The following is a 16,427-nucleotide window of genomic DNA, read 5'->3' as shown; positions in this document are numbered from 1 at the left end:
ACATTATGAATGACAAATTTCAAATACAGAAACAAATATTTTCTTATTTTAGAAAAATACATGTATTTAAAATACAATAATATAAAAAAAAACTTTTTGTACATTAATAACTCTATAAATTAATAAAATATCATAGTCCTAATATTATTAATTTATAGAGTTTTGCCTTTTCATGGTTTTGTGTAGAATTATTTAAGTTCTTACAAAGATTATGAACAACGTCAATGACGTTGTGTAAGTTTTTTTTTTGTTGAGAAAACGTTGTGAAGTGTTCCTATGTTAAACCTAACATTTATATGCATGTGTTGAGGGTATAGTCAAAACCAGTTCCATGTTTTACTACTATAGTTCAAACAAAAGCCTGAATTTTGTTCAACACAATAGATATGCATGACAAACTGATCTTCATTTTCAATTTATTTGGCTGCTTGTAAATTGTACAAACCATTAAATTAATAGGTGGAGGGGTTCAAACGAGTGGGGAAACTGCATTGTTTAAGGAAATTCCATGCTTTACAAATTTAAAATTACATTACAATAAGGAAATTCCATGGTTATCGCTAGCAAGTTACATTATTTGTAAGCCTAGTTAAAAGAGGCTAGTTATATAAATGTGGGTTGAGGATCTATGTGAAAAGTGACACATGACAATGGTATGAGTGTAATTAATGGATGTTCGTAATGCATTTTTAAATGGAGATCTTGATGAGGAAGTATATATGAAATTTCCACCGGGTTTTCATACTGAAGAACATGGCAAAAACAAAGTGTGTCGACTTCATAAATCACTTTATGGTCTTAAATAAGCTCCAAGATTTTGGTTTAAAAAGTTGTCAAAATCATTAAAAGAGTATGGGTTTGATCAAAACTACTCTGATTACTCATTCTCTACACTTGCAAAAAATGGTTATCGCTCACAAGTTCTTGTTTACGTGGATGATTTGGTTGTCCCGGGAAGTCCAATTGAAGTTATCAACGAGTTCAAAGCATATTCGACTTCTTGTTTTCATATAAAGAATTTGGGTGTACTCAAGTATTTCTTGGGAGTAGATGTGGCTTGCAGCCTGGCTGGGATATATTTGTGCCCAAGGAAATATGCTCTATATATTATATCTGAGACTGGTGTTTTGGGTGTTCGACCATGCTCATTTCCTCTAGAACAAAACCACAAGCTTGCGATTGCAAAGGATACACCGTCCTCAGATCCTTGTCACTATCTTTGGCTCGTGGGCAAGTTGATTTACTTAGGCACCACGCGATCAGAGCTTTCTATGCAATCCATCTACTGCCACCATTCCTGGCAAACCCGCAGCATGATCATTGGGATGCTGCCTTGTGAGTTGTGTGGCATTTGAAGAGCAATCCAGGCCAAAGAATTTTACTCACTGCTGATTCATGTTTAACTATTACGGCTTGGTGCAATTCAGACTAGGCTGGGTGTCCGACCACACATCACTTGTTAAAAGGTTGGTTAATACAGCTCAGAGGGTTCTCCACTCTCCTCGAAAACACATAAACACGATGTTTTCTCTTGTTCATCGGCTGATGTCGAATATCAGGCTATGGGTGATACAGTTTGAGAGCTTCTTTGGCTACGTGAGTTACTATCTGACTTTGGTATTGACTTCTTTGCCACCATCACTTTACATTCTGATAGTCTTTCGGTGATTCAACTAGCACTGAACCCTGTTTTTCACGCAAGAACAAAGCACATCGTGAAGGAATGTCATCTCATCCGTGATGAGTTCATCCGAAGAACTATAGCCACAAAAGATGTCTTCACAGGTACTTGGATTGCCGACATCATGACAAAAGCTTTGGGTCAAAAACAGTTAGAAGCTTTTTGTCTCAAGCTGGGTGTTCTTGACCTACACATTCCACCTTGAGGGAGGGGGGTATTGGGCATATTGGTCCTCCATATTTGTAACATGTGTTGTATATTTTGGTTAACATTATGTACTTTGTATATAAACCCTTGTCAACGTACATAATAAGATGAGAAACCCTTTTATACTTCTAAGGCTTTTTGACATGGCATTAAAGCGGAGGACACCGTGACCTATTAATTCAACCTGAAAAGTGGCCTGATCATCTCACTAATTAATGGTCCAAAGATGGCTCAATTTGGCTGCGATTACTAGAAAAAGCATAGTCTCATAGGGATATGATGGATTCTGTCGAAATTAATGGTTATACACACAATTATCTCGAGGGAGCGTGTTGGAGATAAGATCTCACATTAAAAATATGAAAGAGAATTAAGTAATATATAAGGAACTTGGACCATAATACTTACCGCCAATTGATTTTAAGTTGAAATCCCAAAAAACTTGACAAGTTTCAAACTCGTTTACAATAAGAACACAAAAGCCCAAGTGGTTTACTATCTTTATCGTTCTAAACATTTTCTCATGTTGATCTCACATCAAAGTCACTTTCTACTAAGCTACTTGTTCTTGTTTAGGTATAACTTGTGACATAAGTTACTTCTTTATTCATTAACTATTACATAAATAATGTCGTTGATAACTAAAATCGTTGGCGTACACTATTTTAAGATATAAAAGAGAACACACACATTACATTATGTATTCTGTTAAACAGAGTCGTTGAAAGGATATTATTATGTTTTCTTCTCTCCTCATTTTGTAACTTGTTCGTAGATTCCAAATCTACGTTACTGAATCGAGACTTTCTCAAGGAGCTTGGAGAGCAACTTGGCATATTATTTTTCGTGTCGTCCCAAATTGTGTGCATAGTCTACATTGTACAGTCCAGTTCTCCTCTTGTACCCATCTTCCCACTCCTGTCCATCCATAAGTGATCACTCAAAGTAGCCTATAACAGTAACCTTGTCTTCATTACGAAAATCAACATAAAAGCAATGGTTTGTCAAGACGAAGAAAGTCTTTTTGGAAACTTTGGAAAACCTACTGACCAGACTGCTCCGTGTAATGCCATGATATGTTTCATATGATAATACTTCCTGTTATTGTCATTGAGCTCATCGGGAAATACATCTGTGTCTCTTCGTACCCTGCAAATGCAATAGATTTGACCACTTAAGCTAAGGAAACATGGTCTGAGTTCAAAGTAGAGAAGAAAAATCCATATAAAATAATTTGAGAAAATAGCCATAAAAACTTTGAACTTTCAAATTAAAGCAAAAAAAAAAAAACCTTGAACTCATGTTTGAACCAAAAAATACTTTAACTTTCAAATATTGGTTATTTTAACTCTTATTTTTTTGTTGCCTGGACCATTTTAGAAACCTGGAAAGTCAATTGTTAAACCCGTAAATATCTGTTAACTCGCTAAACGACATCGTTTTAAAAACTGATTAAACATTAATGAAATAATGTCGTTTTACATCTGTACACATTTAAATCGTCTCCTCTTTCGTGAAACCTATATGTTCTAATTCTCTAATCTCTCATCTTCTAATCTCCAAAACCCAGAGCCATTGATAATGCAAATGATGGCTAGGAAGCTAGGGTCTTCAGATTTGTTGTACTGAGATCTTAAGTGGAAAGTATTAGGGAATCTACGATTGAACAACAAAATCAAGTAGGTGAAGAAGGTGATAATGAAGATGATAGTGAGTCTAATGAGAATGATAATGAGGTTGAGAATAATGGTATTGGTGTTGAAGAAGAATTTTTAAGTACTATTTAAAATGACGTCGTTTCGTAAGTTAAGAGACGTTTACGGTTTAATAGTTGACTTTCCGAGTTTCTAAAATGGCCTGATCAACCAAAAAATGAGAGTTAAAATGACCAACATTTAAAAACTGAGATATTTTTTTGCTCAAACATAAGTTTAAGGTTTTTTTGGCTTTAATTTGAGAGTTCGGAATTTTTTTAGCAATTTTCTCAAAAGAATTTATATCTTTGGTAAATATGATGATGCTTAGTGAAAGTTTATATATATACATGTTGATAGATAGATAGATAGATTTTTGGAAGCACCCTTGGTCCAATGGTTTGACTAAGGGTTTATTAATGTTTCTACACCAAAATGTATAGGTTTCGAGTTTCAGAGAAGACAAAATTATGCAAATTAATGAAGAAAATGTTTACAACAGATCTGCAGCATGACGTAAAGAATATCATCAAAGATGGATCCCATAGGACGGCTCAGATTATAAAGTCAAGACATGAATCCTCATAAAACAAGTAGAATTGTCGGTTATCGAATCGTCTGTAATATTCTCATGGTTTGTACTACCATAATTATCTCGCGTTAAAAAAGATAGATAGATACATGTGCTTTTGAATATAAAATACCTTGTTGGTTTTGTTATTATTTGGGGATATAGGATTGCATATATTCTCTTAATTGAACCATGATTTTTGGTTGTAAATAAGTTTATTTTTTTCTAATTTGGTAGCTGTATATAGTTTAACTGTTCTAGATTGATAAATATGTTTTTCTTAATCATGTATAATTTAGTATATGTTGTCTTGGGAGACAAAAAATAAACTGGTGTGTTGATCAATTTTAAGGTAAATAAATAAATGTAACTAATAATCTTTTGAATCCTCTGCACGTACATATTTTACAGGAGAATTAAGTCATAATAATTAGTTAATATTTCATTTATGTATTTATAAGGTTCAAGTCATTATGTATTTTATATGTATACCAATTATTATTATAGATAATAACATGTTTGTTAGTTATTCCTTTGATTGTGGGTGTACAGATTTAATTTGGTCGGATTGCTCATCTTTTTGTATATTGAGTTACATATATTCTTTCAAAATGAGACATTTTTGTAATAATTTCAGAAAATAGATTCATAGTCAAATGTATGTCTAGTTACTTTGTAATATCTATTATATATTTTCACATTTCTTTTAAAGAAAAGTTATTTAATTTTTCAACATATTATATTATTTTTGTACCCTTTACTTTTGTAGAAAATCATATTTTAATTTCAATAAGTATTTCCTCTTATGTATATATGTGACATGTCAAAATATACAGAAAAATAAACTAAAATTAAAAATTTAACTGCTTTTTTAATAATATCAGGTAGACATAATATTTTTAGATTATTAAAGTTATTTGTTTAGTTAAATATCTGAAGAAGTAACAACACATCGACACGGGAGGCTTCCGACAATAGGTAGCTTTCGCGGTCAAGGCGGAAAAAGTGGTTGGGGTCGGTGTTTGAAGAGGTACCAGAGAATCGAGAAGATAGTAGTAAGAATGGGAACTGCGTAAGGAGTAACAGTGATTTCGTCGGTGAAGAGATGTGAAGCTGTAGACATTATTGCCAAGTTGCCAATTGTTGAAAAAGTGATGAGATTAAACAAAAGACAGTTTTATTTATAAATAATTTTATCTTTTTACTCTTACAGTAACAAAGTAATAATGAAAAACACAATCATGAATGATGACAAAAAGGTCTCATTCTCAAGCTGATTACCTTTGCGAGGATGATGTCATACTTTCCAATGTTTCTAAAAGACTACTTGGTATATTTTAGAGTATACGACTAAATGAAAAATATTAATAATCACTAATCAATATTTCTCTATTTCAGATTGGCTTTTTTGGGGATTTTTTTGGGTTTTAAATTACAAATGGTTTTAACTTTTCAAAGTTAAATTTTGAGGGAAAGTTTGGTTTTAGCTTTTTTCAGTTGATATAAAAACCTCTGAGAAAATTACATAAAAAGTATTCAAAATGGCAATCACTAACACCTTAAACCTCTGAAGTTTGTCTAGCACTTTAAACTTTCAACCTAACATTTGTATCACAAAAAAACCTTTAAATTAATTTACTTGTTCATCAACTCAAAAATATGACAAGAACTATTCATTTAGGGGTAAAAAGTGAAAACATGCCATTTTTAATAAATAAACAAATAAATAATTAAAATTAAACTAAAATAAAATTTAGAAAAAATAAATAATTTTTTTTTAATTTATAATTTTTTCAAAAAAATTAAATAATAATCATCGTAAAATTAAAAAAATATTCATATAACTTTTTATAAATTTTATAAATTTAAGAAATTAAATTATTTTTTAATTAATTAATTTAAAAAAAAAATTAAAATGGTTTCACGTATAATAATCAAAAATAAAAATTTAAAGTTTATAAGTTTTCAAAATACTCAAATTAGTTGAATTTTTAACACTTTTAAAATTTCTTAATGTTTAAAATTTTCTTATTGAGTATTATAAGTTTAATAATTATACTTAAAAAAACTTTTCGATATTTTTTTGTTTTCCTAGATTTACAATTTATAATAAATTATTTGAATATTTTTAAGTTTTGAAAGTTTAAAATTTAATTATATGACTATGTAAGAACTTTTTTAATAAAATATTTTTTTTTGAAAACTACTATTTCTGATTTTTATTTTTTTCTTATTTTATTTTATATTAATTAATTATTTAGTTATACATATTTATAAAAAAAACTGATGCTTCATCACTTTTTAAAGGTACATGAATAGTCTTGTTGCATATTGACTTGATGAATAAATAAATCAAGTTGAAATATTTTTTGTGATACAGATGTCAAGTTGATAGTTTAACTTATTATTCAAAACATTTGAAGGTTTAAAGTGTCAATGAATATTTTTATGCGATTTTTTCACGCAACTTTTGAAAAACCCAAAAACTATCAACCCGCCCCCAAGAATTCCCCTTGGTCATTATTGCATCATTTTTCTTCACATAAATAAATAAATAAATATATATATATATTTCAACTGTAGAAATTGTAAAAGTAGAAATGTTTACTTATGTTTTAGATAGACATAAAATTTTGAAATTTTGATGAATTATTTAGCAATAAAAGTAACTAACTCTTAAATAGATTCTTGACCATTACACTATTAATAAATGTATTTAAGAATTAAAAATTAAAATACTATATCCTTGTTTTTTCTTTAAATTTGAATTTTTCTTACTTTAGACTTCACTTAATGTAAATTAATTTAAAACCACAACAAAAATTGAATGCATAAATTTGAGTAGTAGAATTTTCATAAAAACAAACAAAACACTAAAATTATTGAGAATAAATTAGAATAAGAAATAAAATATTTTTTTAAATATAAAAAAAATCCAAAATCAAATCCTAAATACACTCAAGGGGATATATTCAATATAAAATCCGGAGTGGTTTTGTTTTAATGAGCTTTGAGATAGAAGAACATATGCACGTTCAGTCAGACAGGACAGGGGTATTTGTGTGAGTTCAACTTCCAAATGATCACCCATCTCTACAGCAATTGTTACGGGATCAAACAGTGATCATCGTGCTCGCCTTTCTTATACTAAGCATAATGATGATGCGACTAATAAACCAAAAAAAGTTGATGATACTCACAAGCATCGGAATCATAGGGACAGTCATAATGCTTTTCATTAGGATAGAACATTTCGAAGACCAGAAGATAATCGATAGAAGTCACAGCCTTCTGCTGCACGTTACGGTCATCACTATGCTCTGAATGAGCATAAGAAAACACAAACATGGCGTGAGAATCATATAAAGGAGGAATCTGATGGTTTTACCACCTCTGGGCGTTGTGTGAATGAGTCGTCAGCTCACAAATCTGCAACACTGGACAAACTTCACAACAGAGCTGAAGGAGATAGAGGCTCTACAACAAAGATTCTACATCTTCAGGATTCTTTATATCGAGAACAACAACGATATTGTTGATTCTTTAGCTATGCCTGCTAGAGTTTTTCATAAGGAACTTTATTTTGTTGGTTCTATTTTGGGTTAGCTTCTCAGGCCACCTCATGTTTGAGCAATATAATAACCTTTTGATATACAAAAAAACTTATTACATATTTTAAATTTTAAATTAATTCTTTCAAAAGTTGTTATATTTTAGTTACCTTTTTTAACACTAGGTCACAATTACATCGGCATATAATCTCTCATTTTATTACATATGATGATCAACTACATGCAACATATATGATATTGATGAACAACTCCACGGATAATGATTCCACGATGAAGCTCTTCCCGAAACACTTAGATCGACGGATGGTTATGCATATACGACATCTTCGATGATGCTCTCTATGCAGTAGGCAACCACAAGAAATGGCTTTGCATGTAGTATTCTGAAACCTCCGATAAGCTTTGAGTTTGATACACTAAAATTGTGTCTTTTCTATTGCAAGCAAACAGTGTTGTTGTAATATTTGAGATCCAATTCCAGAGGACCAGTTTACACTTTATCTCTATGGGATCAATACTTAGCTAAGACAATATGTGGTTTTTAAGGATTGAGAATCGTAGCAAGCAAGTAACAGAGTTGGTTTGGATTCAGATTATAAAAGATGCTAAGCCTAGGGTGAAGGATTGGGTGTCAAGTGATCATGAGCCAAACATCTATTCAAGGTTTTATTAAGCACGAGTCTAGAACTCAAATTACACAAGTAGATCGATCCACTTTTGTTGTATCTCCCATTTTAACAATCAAACTTAATACCTAAACTCTCGTTTGGATTAAAACATGAAGATAAACATTACGTGCAGATTCGATTAGTTCACAAATTGCCCTAGCATCTACTTTCGCTGGCTAGGGACAAGCTGGCCATTCATGATGTTTCTAGCAACCTAAGCACTTTTGATGATTAGATTAAACCTAGTTTCAAACACTAAATGGCTAGTTTAATGCAGGCAGTAAGCATAACCATGAATGGAGACAATCAAACAATGAACCTTATTTGTGTTTAGCTCATTGATCTAAACACCCTAACACCCTAGACTAAGCAAGCGGATTACTCAGCCATGAATAGAGAAAACACGGAGATAATGGATGAAGAAAACATGTCTGAATCAATAAATAAAAAGCAAAGAGGGTTTAAAAATCTTCTCCAAAAGATGTAGAGATTCTTCTCCCTTAACAAGAGTACAAGTTTTCTCTCTCCAAAAATCTCTCTAAAAAGTCACGTAGTATGTCAAGAATAATAATAAAAAATATATTTGCATGTCTGTGGCAGCCCAGGAGGAGAAGGGGAAGCCCTAGATAAAATCCTGAAATATTAGAAGTTTCCATAAAAATCTTTCCCGCTGGAACAAGCACTTGGATTGCTCCGCTCGCTCGAGAACAGCCTGCAAGGTTGTTCTGCTCGTGAAAATCTCCAATTTGGGTTCTTTCTGACTCTTTTGTTCCAGCTGGTTCATCTTCCATCCAATGCAACTTCAGATCTGTAATGACTCGAAAAGGACTAGGAAGACTCGATAAAAACCTGAAAACCAATTAGAAAACATATATAAAATGATGTCAAAAACACCATATATCAGAGTTCTATAATCTACTAAAAATTTGCATTCTCTGCGATACGAACCCTAGACATAGATGTAAATTTTTTTAAACATTAACCAATAGAATACTGCCATGTATTTTAGTTACCTAATAACAATTTCCTTGTAATCTCAAACGTTTGAAGAAAACCATATCTCATTTTTATATATTTGGAATTACATACATAATGAAAACATTGCGTCTGGTAATGGCATAATAAAAACCAATCAACTTCTTAATTAGATACAAAACACCACAATTAGTTACATAATTGGAATGATGACAAGTACTTTTGTTTCTTCTATTTTGGTAATTAACACGCTAGAATTACATCGTCCACATGCACATTATCTGATCTATCCAATTTAGACCAAGGTGATTTGGAGTGATACCAACTAATATTCAAACATGTAAGTAAAACATATTCTCTTAGGGGGGTGCATTGAATTAATGATTTTAGGAGATTTTGGAGTGTTTTAATTTTGGTGGAATTTGGGTGAGTTTTGGAGTGATTTGAGTGATTTTAGAAAAAGTTCAAATATAAAAATAAAATTTATAGGTGATTTGGTAAGATCTTTTATGAAAATTTTAGAATTGTTTAGGTGATTTGAAATGATAATATTTTCTCCTATATTGAGCAAAGCAATTCTCAAATACGAATAGTTCAGCCAATTGTTCCTGCAATAATAAGCTTTTGGCTGTGGTTTCCAACACACGAATACATTTCAAAGTTCCCTTCTTTTTTTTTGTACAAATGAGTGTGGATGCTAGCTTATCTTTGGCCTCTTGATTAATCAGTGTCTATGAAATAGTTTCTTTATGTTGTGTTTTTCAATGATGAAGGCCGTTTCTCTGTTTTTTTATCATCTGATTAAATGTTAAATATATTTCCCAGTTTTTATGTTTCCTAGAGAGTTACGTTGATAGACTAGAGGAGAATCTTGAGGCTATACAGAAAGACATGGAAGAGCTCAAAAGTGTCATTGTTCCCCACTTGCCTTGAATGTTCTTGGAGCAACCATGTCATACAAAACGATGGTGCAGGAATGGCATGATGCACTAGACGGTTCGACTTCATATGCGACACAAGATGAAGTTCTTCCGATTCTGAAATTCAGCTAATTAATTTGAAGGTGGGAGAGCTTAAGTCCTGCATCCAATACTGCGGTCTGTTTCCTCCATCTTTACACTGAGTAAAGACAATTTGATAGAATGTTGGGAAAGCGAGGGAAGCAGCAGGAAATATGTGTTGTGCAAGCCGGTTTGGGGCAACATGAAGTACCACGGGTCAAAGACTGGAAAATTGTAAGAAAAATATCAGTGATGAATGTGACTGAAGGGATATCCGGCAGTTACGAGTGTCCTCATCTTACAACTCTCTTGCTCAACATAAGGAGCTATGATATATGGGAGATAGAGATTGGTAGGACGTCATGGGACATAATTCTGACTAGGAAAGACTGAGAAACCTCACAATGGCTGCAATGGACTAAAGGATTTGACGTGGTTGTTTTGTTCCTAACCTTACTCATCTCAAGCTTCAGTGTTCAAAGCCAGTTTCCTGGAATCGCTACTGTTTGTATTTAGTACCTCTCTGAGAAGTCTTTTGTTTGTAATATTATATGTTAATGGTTTGCTTAGTCTGTCACTTGATTCAATAATTTGCTATTCTTGTAGGAACCTTAACTTAGTACAGGGCAACCGATATTTGATATGCGTAAAAAAACTGATATTTGTAAAAGTAATGAAGAACATAAATCAAAATACTAATATCAAATTAAATTTATAAATCATAATTATGACAAATATTTTTATTTCAATCTCTTTTTTTTTTTTATAACCGTAGTGTAATTTCAAAGGCTTTTTAGGCCTAAGGACTAATCACTACAAAGCCCATGGAAATCCAGGTTTTCTTGCCACTTAAAGCGTCCATGGGTGGCTAAGGAGAATCAAACCCATGGCGGAAGCTCCCGCTGGAACCCGTTTACCACTATGCTAAGACCACTTCAATCTCTAAACGCCTTATAGTATGGTTGTTTTATAGCGATTCAAATTCCAGGATACAACTGCCGTATTTTTATCTTTCAACACCTCAGACAAAGTCTATTGAACCAATATTTGTTAATAATCTCAAAGAAAATAAAAACAGAAGAAAAAAAATATCTTGAAAGAATTGTTCAACACCTAAGACAAATTCTATTGAACGAGTATTTGTTAATAATCTCAAAGAAAATAAAAACAGAAGAAAATAAAGATCTTGAAAGAATTGTTGAATTATCTTTTTCTCTCTGTTTTCTAAATGAGAGTACGATTCTTGTTAGTCAAGGGATTAAGTCAGTTTTTTACACTAAACCTAAAAAAAAAAAGAATCCCTATCTTTCTAACTCAGCCGCCTTCAACCACGTCCACTGAGCTTCTTCATCTTCCTTCACCACCTTTATCTTCTTCATCTTCCTTCACCCCCTGTATCTACTAAGAACAAAAGAAGCACCGATTCTTATTCTTCTGATCCTCACCGGTGGAGTCTCTGATGGGTCCACTTCCGGCGACACTGCTCTCGGCGGCTCACGACCACAGACCAGCATCTCTGCTCACGACCACCTTTATCAAGAACAAAAAATAATTAAATTCAACAGAGAGAGACAGAAATAGAGACACCATGAACCTTGCCTCCTCCACATAGCTTTACCAAAAACAAAACAAAATCAGATTCATAATAGAGCAACATAGAGAACGAGATACACAAATAGAGAGAGAGAGAGAGAGACCGTGGTGGGGGTGGGAAGGCGACCGCGGTGGTGGTGAGAAGAGGAGGAGACGCGGTGGTGGTGAGACTAGGAGGAGACGCGGTGGGACAGAGTCACAGAGATGGGAGAAATGAGAGATGAGATATGAGAGTGAAGGAGAAGATGGAGAATATTAGTGATGAGACTAACTCACGCCCAAAAGCTAGCTCAAGAGTGAAGGATTGACCATACACATATATATTGCCCAAGGACCATGTCACCACACGATGTGGGACTTTAATAGATGGAGAGTGAATCGGAAAAAAAAAAAAGAAGAGAAAGAGATGAGATCTGTCGTGGAGAGAAAGAGAGACAGAGGAAAAAATAAAAAATAAAATGAATAAATCTCAACTTTTAGATCTAAATTAATCCAATGGCTAAGAAGTGTGATACATGTATCTGAATCTTATTGGTCAGAAAATTTTATGTTTCTTTTTCTATTTTTCTTTTTGTTTTGTTCTTCAGTATTTGATAATTTGTTTTGTAAGTAATTTTTCTTAGTTATATCGTATATAAAATTTTATATTTTGTAGTTTATAATTTTAACTTAAAGTTTATTTTTTTAACATAATAAATTAATATTTATTTTAAGAATTGATGTTTTTTTTTGAACAAAGAATTGATGTTTAAATTTGAAAATATTAGATTGATATCAAGATTATGATTTTGGTCATCATTTTAAAAATTTGTATGTTTAAACTGAAATCTGATTTTTATTATTCAATCTGATTTGTAATCCGTTTATAAATTTGTATGTTTGATACTAGAGTCGAAAAGTTTAAAATTTAGATTTTATCGTTTCAAAGAAATTATGATTAAGAGTAAAGTTTGGTTTTGTGTTTTAAGGTTTGGATGTTGGAATATGAGGTTTAGGATTAAAGTTTAGTATTTTGGATTAAAATTGGAAATAATAGATTTGAAGGCTAGATATAAGATTTGTAATTAAATTTTTAATAATTTAGATCTGAAGTTTATACTTAGAGTATTGAATGTATAGTTTATGTTTGAAGTTATGATTTAGGATATAGAGTTTCATTGAAGATAAAGAGATATGTGTTTAGTAAATGATAGTTTAAGATTAAGAAGATGAAATTTTGAGTTTAATTTTAAGATTTGAAGTAAAAATATGAAAAATTAGAGTTTTAAGGGTTGTATTTAAAGTTTAGGGTTGAAAACCATGTTTGGGGTGTAGGGGTTCGACTAGCTTTTCTTAGCATTAATAGCTTTTCTTAGCATTATAAAACGCTATCATTAATAGCTTTTCTTAGCATTATAAAGTTTAGGGTTGAAAACCATGTTTGGGGTGTAGGGATTTTATCTTCCCGCTCACTTCATTTTCAGAATAGCATTAATTAAGTGCTATTTTAGGTTTCTCTCTATCGTAGTGTTTATCTAACGCTATCATATAATACATAAATTTTTAAATCATCTACGATAACAGTTCAGTAAAACGTACTATAACAATATGCTATCAATGTAGACTTTCTTTGTAGTGTGTACAGTTGAGATTACATAAATTATATTAAGGTTGTTGAGAGTACCTTTTGTTTTTCGATATTTTTTCTCCAGTTTAGTTGTGTAATTGTGTGTATTAAATAATAATTGTTTTTATTCCTATTATGTTGGTTATATGTTTTTTTTTTAATTTTAAACTTGTTGCTTTTACCGGACCTTTAAAACAAATACATGAAGACTTGTAAAAATAACTATAAAATGAGTGACAATTAGTATTTGGACGTTAAACAAATATATGTATATCTCATAAGAACACAATAGCATTGGCCTTTTGACATTGAGCATGTAAGCTATTTTCATAAGACAAGAGGAGTGAGTAGGTGGAGATGTTGGTCCCGCCTTTGTGTCTGTTGGGATTGTTTCTTGTATTTCTTTAGCTGGCTCAATGTATGTGTCGTTGAGTTTTAGTTGAGTTGATTGGTTTGGTATATTTTTTTGAAGTTTATTTGTAAGATTAGACAAAAAGAGAGGTGATCATTAATGATTCGTATTTTTTGGGATTCTAGTTTTTGGTGTTTTGATTGTTTGGGTTATTGTGGTTTCTTTTAAGCTGCAAAATAAAGATTTGTGTAAAATTAGATTGATAAGTAAAAAAAGATAAATAGATGACCACAAATCTTGGGTAGGAAATATTTTTGATTATTGATGTTAGCACAATATATAAAGTAATATAAAGGGAATTATGTGTTGATTGTTTCTTACAGATCAATGAGGAGACGGATAACGACTCGAGTTGTTTCTTTGGTGAGGTCAGAGCCCTGGACAGAACGGATTTGCCCAACCACATCGCCGAGTTTAAATATCATTTATGATATTGAAAAATAATATAAACCCAGATGCAATATGATAATATACCTGGGAGTTCTAGGTTTGTGTTCGCAATCACTTGGAAATTTCGAACAGTCTAATCTTGACTGGAGATTGATCTCACGAGCACCCGTAATGACTTCATCAATAATGGTTAGTGAGATGAGAAGAATGAGGAATGGATGATCAGTTATCTTGTACATGCTTGAGAACATAGCAACCTCAAAACGATCGACTTTCACAATAGAACCAGCTTTCAAAGATGGCATGTAATGATTAGCACGTCCGACGGGAGTAAACCCATGAATCACGGAATCTACAAATAATATTATTCAACAAAGAATCAGAAAATCAATTAAAACAGTTATGTTAAATAATTGTGATAGATCGAAGATTAACTTACCTTTTCATCAAGGAAGAGAACCGTGATTCCCACAAACTCCATGTCTTTCTTGAAGTTCAGGGAATCCCAGAAGCGGAGGAAGCCAGAGGCTATGCTCTGACTACCACGACCAAGATGGAGAGACTCGAAGGTTGAGTGACGGACGCCAGTTTGAGGAACTGGAGAGGTAGAGAGAAACATTTTCTAGAAGATGGTTAAAGCTAAGAGGAATCAATGAGTTTTGTGGAGATGCAAATTGAGTTCATCAAAGATGAGAATCATATATAAAAGGTTTATAGAGGGACTACAAATCAGGAACATTTATGATCAAGCGATTTAAGGTGAAGAGTTCACCGGTGAAAAAATAGATTACGAACAGACACACGGCTCAACTCTGTAACTCAGACTTGTTTGAGACAATGATGAAAGAACCCAAACTCATGTTAAACGACAACAGTTTACAATATGTTGCAAAATTGAGCTTTTTTTCATATAACGTCATGAATCTCATTTAAAATGAAACCCATAATACACTTATAGGTCCGACCCTCAGAGGAAGCCGAAGAAGCAAGAGCTTCCGACCTTCATAAATATATATTAGGTTCGGCCGTCAATATACAAAATATCTTTTAGCTTAGTGGTATAAATGTTGGTGTTTATATCTCAATAACCTGGGTTCGAGCCATGGGCTTGACACTTTTTCACACTTTTTAAAAGTGGGACCCACAAAACGTTGACGTGGCGCGCTTAGAAGTGAGCAAAAACTCAACTATTATAATATAGATTTTGTAATCAAATTTAAAATTTATAAATTTTGTTAGTCATTCATTTGGATTTTCATTTCTCATTCAAAATAATTTCGGTTTTGACAAACGAATACACTATATCATAGTGCTCATTGTGATGATTACATAACACCCAAATTCTGGTTATTAACAAATGTTTCCGTCTAAAAACCCTTTTGAAAAGTGGTTCACACCACTTTATCGAAAAAGAGTTCCAGCATTTGTTTTCACTGGAAAACATATATGATGTTCCCAAACTTCATTATTACATTGGAAAAAATAACACTTACCAATTATAACGATATTAGCTTCTGTAGATAAAGATTGGAAGCGGACAACCTCAAGACATTGTCAATTTTCTCTTACAAATCTAACACATGTCCTTCTGGGACCTTCCAATTAAAGGAATGCAATAGCGTTGTGAGAGTATACAAAACTATCCTCTCGGCGAGCGCTACACCAGTGAAAATTTCTGGCCAGATCAAAAAGGAAAAAGCTGTAATCAGTTCCTCTGAAATCAAAAGATATTCTCTCAAGAAAAACTCAGTTCGATTCTCCCACACGTTTCGTCTCTTTGGATAGATAAACCAAACATTGATGAAGATCTTACTGTCTTTAGGGACGTTGTAACCCCACCACCTGAGTTTCAGTTGGACGATGGGGGACTAGCAAAGGGAGAGTTGGGTAAAGTGTAAGTCTTTCTTTCATAATGGCTAGTATATATTGAAGTCTAGTAATGTGTGATTCGAAAACAATATTTCTTTTCCTACAACAATGTACGGAAGTGTATTTATGTTAGTTATTCCATTTTAAACTTACTTAAGTAATAAATTAGTTCATGTAACTTAACCGTG

At 32.3% G+C, this 16,427-nt stretch overlaps 1 long non-coding RNA gene across 1 annotated transcript; it reads right to left on the bottom strand.

Annotated features, from left to right (window-relative positions):
- Positions 1-11,442: 11,442 nt before the first annotated feature.
- On the bottom strand, positions 11,443-14,140 carry LOC106444196. Its single transcript, XR_001288192.3, has 2 exons — positions 12,067-14,140; positions 11,443-11,899 (listed from the first exon to the last, which is right to left on the bottom strand). It is a non-coding gene; the product is annotated as an uncharacterized LOC106444196 (long non-coding RNA).
- Between the last annotated feature and the right edge of the window lie 2,287 nt (positions 14,141-16,427).

This window comes from Brassica napus, chromosome C2 (assembly GCF_020379485.1).
Source record: "Brassica napus cultivar Da-Ae chromosome C2, Da-Ae, whole genome shotgun sequence".
NCBI classification, from domain to species: Eukaryota; Viridiplantae; Streptophyta; class Magnoliopsida; order Brassicales; family Brassicaceae; genus Brassica; species Brassica napus.
This window is presented reverse-complemented; position numbering and strand designations above follow the sequence as displayed.